Source organism: Triticum aestivum, chromosome 4D (assembly GCF_018294505.1).
Source record: "Triticum aestivum cultivar Chinese Spring chromosome 4D, IWGSC CS RefSeq v2.1, whole genome shotgun sequence".
NCBI lineage: Eukaryota > Viridiplantae > Streptophyta > Magnoliopsida > Poales > Poaceae > Triticum > Triticum aestivum.
This window is the reverse complement of record NC_057805.1, coordinates 116,320,348-116,327,122: the sequence shown is the minus strand read 5'-3', so window position 1 is coordinate 116,327,122 and position 6,775 is coordinate 116,320,348. Positions and strand designations below refer to the sequence as shown.

At 41.4% G+C, this 6,775-nt stretch overlaps 1 long non-coding RNA gene across 7 annotated transcripts; it reads left to right on the top strand.

Annotated features, from left to right (window-relative positions):
* The first annotated feature begins 960 nt into the window (after positions 1–960).
* On the top strand, positions 961–5,303 carry LOC123096655 (uncharacterized). Of its 7 annotated transcripts, none has more exons than XR_006446686.1 (6): positions 962–1,651; positions 1,731–1,823; positions 1,906–3,112; positions 3,366–3,486; positions 3,568–4,422; positions 5,042–5,303. It is a non-coding gene; the product is annotated as an uncharacterized lncRNA (long non-coding RNA). The 7 variants fall into 7 exon arrangements; XR_006446682.1 differs by having other exon boundaries at positions 963–1,651; positions 4,319–4,422; XR_006446683.1 differs by having other exon boundaries at positions 961–1,651; positions 1,906–2,021; positions 2,155–4,422.
* Positions 5,304–6,775: the final 1,472 nt, after the last annotated feature.

The window sequence follows — 6,775 nt, the reverse complement described above, 5'->3', positions numbered from 1 at the left end:
CTTGACCATATCACATCGCAACATGCCCTGCAAAAACAAGTTAGACGTCCTCTACTTTGTTGTTGCAAGTTTTACGTGGCTGCTACGGGCTTCTAGCAAGAACCGTTCTTACCTATGCATCAAAACCACAACGGTGTTTCGTCAAGTTTGCTGTTTTAACCTTCAACAAGGACTGTCCAAAGTCAAATTCGATTCAACTAAAGTTGGAGAAACAGACACCCGCCAGCCACCTTTATGCAAAACTAGTTGCATGTCTTTCGGTGGAACCGGTCTCATGAACGTGGTCATGTAAGGTTGGTCTGGGCCACTTCATCCAACAATACTGAAGAATCAAAATAAGACGTTGGTGGTAAGCAGTATGACTATCGCCGCCCACAACTCTTTGTGTTCTACTCGTGCATATCATCTACGCATAGACCTGGCTCAGATGCCACTGTTGGGGAACATAGCATGCAATTTTTAAAAAAAATCCTACGCTCACGCAAGATCTATCTAGGACATGTATAGCAACAAGAGGAGGAGAGTGTGTCTACGTAACCTCGTAGACCGAAAGCGGAAGCGTTGAACAACGCGGTTGATGTAGTCAAACTTCTTCTCGTTCCGACCGATCAAGTACCGAACATACGACACCTCCGAGTTCTACACACGTTCAACTTGATGACGTCCCTCGACCTCTTGATCCAACAAAGTGTCGATGAAGTAGATGAGTTCCGTCAGCATGACGGCGTGGTGACGGTGATGGTGAAGTGATCTGCGCAGGGCTTCGCCTAAGCACCGCGAGAATATGACCGAGGGTGTAATCTGTGAAGGGAGGCACGCGGCTAACAAATGTTGGTGTGTGTTCTAGTGGTGCCCCCCCTCATATGTAGGACTGGACTATTCTATATTCTGTTACCCCTCGGCCATATATGTGCGCGTCACAAAATTTCACAAGTCCAGCCAAAAAGCCCGCACCGGTGTGGTTGAAAAGGAGAAAAAGAAAAACAACCCCACCCCGCACGACCCACTAACCCATGCCCACCACCACCGCCGCTTCGTTCCCCATGTCGGCGGCCTCTCTACACTGCGCGCCGCCCTCCTCCTTCCCCGACGCCGGCCGCCTCCCTCCACCACGCGCCGCCGTCCTCCTTCCCCGACGCCGGTCGCCGCCCTCCACCACGCGCCGCCCTCCTCCTTCCTCGGTGCTGGCCGCCTCCCTCCACTACGCGCCGCTCGTCCTTCCCCGGTGCCGGTCGCCTCCCTCCACCATGCGCCGCCCTCCTCCTTCCCCGGCGTCGGCCGTCTGCCTCCACCACGCGCCGCCCTCCTCCTTCCCCTGCGCCGGCCACCTACCTCCATCGTGCAGATCCACGCCATCCCGGCACTCCTCCTTCATCCTGCTGCGAGATCTCGTGCGCCGCCCTCTCGCAGTCGGTGATGCTTCCCCGCCACCACTCCGCCTCCATCCCGATGGGGCAACGATGCTGCGCGTACAGGAAGTTCATCGCCGCCACCTCAGGCCGTTCAATGTCGACGTCTTGGACGCGCCAAGCTCCAACGCCATGGCTTCGGCTTCAACAGCAAATAATGGAGCCTGCAGGGGGAGCCACAGGGTCGAGGACATCTAGTTCGATAGTCCAACTGCTTGCTCGGCCGTCGGTCACTCAAGGAGGTGAGTACATGCCACCCCCGTGCGCTTCCATGCATGCTGTTGTCTGATACATCTCCCTCTCTGATTGATCTCGCTGTAGCTTGTCATTCCCTACCATGAAACCATCAAGCGTGTGCTAATTGTGACTGAGGTTGCACTGCCCAGCAATACAGGCAGCAATTTCACACTACAGGTAAATGACATTGCCTCTATGAGATAATTATCATGCAAACGTTCATAAAGAAGATTAATAGTTTATTTATGTGTTTATTCAGCTCCACCCAATACTGTAAAAATGCATGAGTCCAATGCCCTGTGGCCTAGCTGACCGAATTAGCATGCAAGCTTCTCCTTTCACCATGAAATAAATGATAGATTCAACAGTTGCTAGGTAAATCGCAAATCTATTTACTACATGTATCACTACCCTACATTCATGTTGTCAGAAAAGTCCATGTATTACTACCATGGGAGTTCAAAGAAAGGTCGTCTATGAAACAGTATAACTTGTGAGTTTCTTGCAGACTAATGATGAGTTACTAGATAAACTTAGGCACCACAGTCCATTCACTGTCCGTATAACACCGCCGCCAGAGGCCGTTCAATGTCCCAACGCCTCCTTCCTAGTCATCGTGAGGTACGCCCTACTCGAAATCTTTCCTCTCCATCTCCCGACAGTGAAGATTTTCATGCCCTGCGTTCGAACTGCCATTTTATTTTGTATTGAACTAGCGCTGCTCTTGCTTCAGACCTGAGGGAAGAAGGAAGAACCTCTCTCTTGTAGGCAGTAATATTGCTCTCTCATATCATCTCTCATCTCGTAGGCAGTAAATATTTTGATGAATGTGTTACTCAAAAAACAAAATGTTGTATTGACATTCAGTAGCTTAGAGAGAGTAGCATAGAGAAACGTTGTTGTGTTTTGGATGACAAAGAACACATGTGACACTAAGTCCAGGTATTTCTACATGAGGAGTACAAAATTACTTTTACTGAGAGTCCACTTGAATCCTTGATAGCTACTGGCCATAGGAACTTAACCCAGAAAAAATGTGCAAAAAAGAACCATTTTGTACTACCATTAGTCGTAGATGCTGTGTAATGTTTTATTTTTTTGCTACCCTAGCATTGAATTATCACATCATTTTCAAGAGCCGCACTCTCATTATTTATTTCTTGTACTGTTAGTTTTATTTTCAGAACCGAACTTGTACAGGGTACATGAGTTCCAATAGTGGTCTCCGTTGCAATTTTTTTACATAATCAAGCATTCTTGTTGTGTTGCCTTTCTTTCCAGATATATAGATTGCCAGTTTTGAATCCGATTCTCAAATAGACAATCATAATTCTATTGCCAGTTCTGAAATAAAGAAATGTTTGCGTAACAGTACCATAACAGCACCAAAACGAATCCTCAGCCTTGGTAACTTACTGGCTTTGATCTTCCAGGGCAGCATTATGAGATCCTTGGTTTACTTACAGGTATGCCATCAGTTCAAACCTAACACAGAAACTTGTGCCGCTACTACTTTGCCACCTAGAGTAGTACTGCTACTACTTATCATGTTGATAAAACCTCGCGAACAGTAAATCTATTTGATTAACGATTCTGTAGGGAGAAAAAGTTCACCAATATACAATCTCTAATCTCAATATACCAAACTTTTTGTTTAGTAGTTGGCACTGTTCAAGTTTATTTCTTGATGTATACATGATGTCCAAATTCTTCTTTCAGTTCGGTTCAATTTATAAACTTCATTCAGTTCGGCGAGGTGGAGATTGGGGCACGGTGGGGTGTGGCCGTGTGTGTGGAGATGGCCCGCTGCAACGTCACCGTCCGGATCCCGCTCTTCAGTGTATGTTTTGTATGCTTTTTAGTTCACCTACTTAACAACTGCAAGTCTAATTTCCTCCTTGTTTCCATGTTCTTCCTGTAGCACAACAGGTGTTATGCCTATATGGATCAAAAGAAGCACGTGTTCTTTCCTATTCTTACAAATGAACCTCCACTTCTGTTCTGTTTGAACTTACTTGGCATAAAAATTAGTATTTGTTCTACTGTAAAAAAACATAAAATGAAATGTCTTGGTGCATGATCGAAGGTGCATATGGAAGCATCCCCATGCCAATTGCAATGGTTTCCAGGACGTGACATCCATACTTTTGGTTATGAACTAATGATGTATTAGTGCATGAACTAATGCATCACATATGTTGTTTCTTTCCAGGCTACTCTAGATTAGAACAAGTTAAAAGTACTTAGTTTCTCAATAGTCTGGTCCTCCTCACCAGATGTTATGTAGTACACATCTTTTTAATACAAATGTTTTAAAAGTTTCTTTTTGAACTTCTCCCAATTAATATACCTGAACTTGATTATCTTTCTAACATGTACATATACCAACTTCATTAGATTTTGTGTCAGTGCTTGTAACACAATCAGTTCAGATCTCGATAGACCACAAGTTCAAGTTCACTAGTATTTGTAAATGTTGGTAGCAGTACTAGTATTTAGAAATTTGTAACCTAAGAACTAAGCTTGCATCTTGTTACTTCTATGGAAGCATTGACCTCGTAATTTTATTGGACCAACCACTAACATAAGAATTAGACATGGTGCTCAGTGTATTCTCTCAATCTTGGTTCTTCTTATAGTGCTTATAATCTTGACATCTTTGATGAATCCAGCCCGAACTGAAGCATGTCGGCGAGCCGGGCCTCAAAAGGCCCTTCTCCCGCCACTGTCTCGATCTTGAACTGATGTTGTTGTCATCTGTCTACCTCCTTCCTCGGTGAGCCCATGTTCTTCTGCTCTTGACGCTCGAGCCGCCTGCACTTCTTTTCTCAGTTCGAAAATTCCCAAAGCATCAGTACTATGTATCAGGATACACCATGTTAGTTCTGCAGATTTCCATTATGCTTGTATGTCCTGCTGTACTGCAAGTTCATTAGCTGAAGCTAAGAATTGAGAGAACTGCAAGTTCATTAAAATTGAAAAACATTCAACTAAATTCCTCCTGTACTGTACTATAACCACTGTTCTGAAAAAGTTGATGTGGTTTTAGTTAAATACATCATAACAAAATTCTTTTCAAAACTTAATTCTCCTATCTACGGATTGTTCAAGCTCTTCCATCATTACTAAAAATGTGTCACTAGCATATAAGTTCAAAACACAAACTTTTCTCGGGAAGAAATTCAGTCAGTGAAACTATATAAACTATGCAAGTTCAGTGATGATGACACCGTCAATTCGGATGAGAAAACACATTTAAAATTACAATCTTTTTTTTACTTCTATAAGTTCATGATCAACCCTGAGGTAGTTCAAATAATCTAGTCATATAAGTTGAAATAATCTATTCACTTGTATTATTTTGTGCTCACACTATTTACTATGTTGTGTGACAGGTTGATGAAGATGCTGATTTTACAAAAGGATCAGTGAAGCATTGGGCAATGGACACACTATCTTCATGAGATGGTGTAGACATACTTCCATTAGTTGAAGATGATACATGGAGCAGTGACCGCTCAACACTTCTTTTTGTGATAAATGTTATTATGATCTATTCTATGTATTATATTGTATGATCGGGAGAACTCAGAAGTTCATGTGTTGTCAGTGAAAAATTTCAAAACATTTTGTTTAGTAAGAACTTTTTTTATCAAATGATAAACCTATGTTAATGGAAAACAGTAGTTGAGACGAGAGAACTCCAAACCATCGTTGCAAAAAGAAACACATGATTTTCTCTCTCTTTTCTTTATGAGAAAATATCATTCAGCTCAATAGTATATACCATGCAAGTTCGAGGACTATGATACCGTAAACCGAGGAAAACCATATCAAAGATAAACAGTAAAATCTAGTTTGTGAAAACACGCTTAGTACAAATCTATATGGGCATCAGTTCAAGTACTATTTTTTCAGAACCATTCAAAACTACTCTATGAAAAATATATCGATACAAACACACACATAAATCAGTACAAACATAGTCCAACACATTGTTGCAAAAAAAGTATAAACACATGAAAATTTTCTTTTCAAAAAAATATGATTTAGTTCAACATATAAACCATGCAAGTTCGGTGACTATGATATCATGTATCATTGAAACGTCACGAGGAAAACCATACCGAAAAAACAGAGTAAAAATATAGTCTATGAAAACACGCTCAATACAAATCCATATGGACATCCGTTCAGGTATTCTTTTTTTGGAACCTTTCAAAGTTACTCTGTGAAAAATATATCAGTACGAACACATACATAGTACAGTATAAGTACTCTTCTTTTTTTGACGGAAAAACATGACGACGTGTCTCACCGTATTCAAAATTACTCATCAACGATTGCAAATTTGAGAAAACGTTCAACATGACTAAGTTTCGCATTTTTGATAGCTATCCAACGGTATATTATTTGCCCCATTTCGACAATTTTTTTTTAAAAAACCGCGTTCAAAATCAAATTTGACCGTATTCGAATTTGTTTTTAAACCGTAAGGAATTAGAAAAACATTTCTATATGAAATAGTTGCGCATTTTCCATAGCTTTCCAATGTCGTATCATTTGCATCAATCCGACAAACCGTTTGCAAAAAAACACGAAAATACATTTCGCCCAGAATTTCACCTTTTTCAAATTACTTTTAAATTGTATATAATTTGAAAAAACAGTATATATATGGAAGATGCGGATTTTTACCATCTTTCCAACGCCATCTTATTTGCTTAATTCCGACAAACCGTTTGAAAATTGAGTCCAAAATACGATTCACGTTTTCGGTTTAGAAAAGAAAAACATTTTTTTCAAAACTACTCTTAAACCGTGATGATTTTGCAAAATATTCCTATATATTTGTAATGTAGATGTCAAGAGCTTTCCAACGATATATTACACGCCCCATTCCGACGAAAAGACGATCAGTTCGACGAGATGAAAATTATTGGTACAACCGCGTGAAACCATCAGTTCAAATAGGGTAACAGAATAATATTCTGTTACGCGAAACAGAATAGCCCAGATGTGTGTGTGTGTGTGTGTGCGTGTGTGTCTATATATATATAGGTTGGACGGGAGGAGAGGTAGCCAAGGGGACGCCCCAAGTAGGAGGAATCCTACTTGGGCGCCTCTCA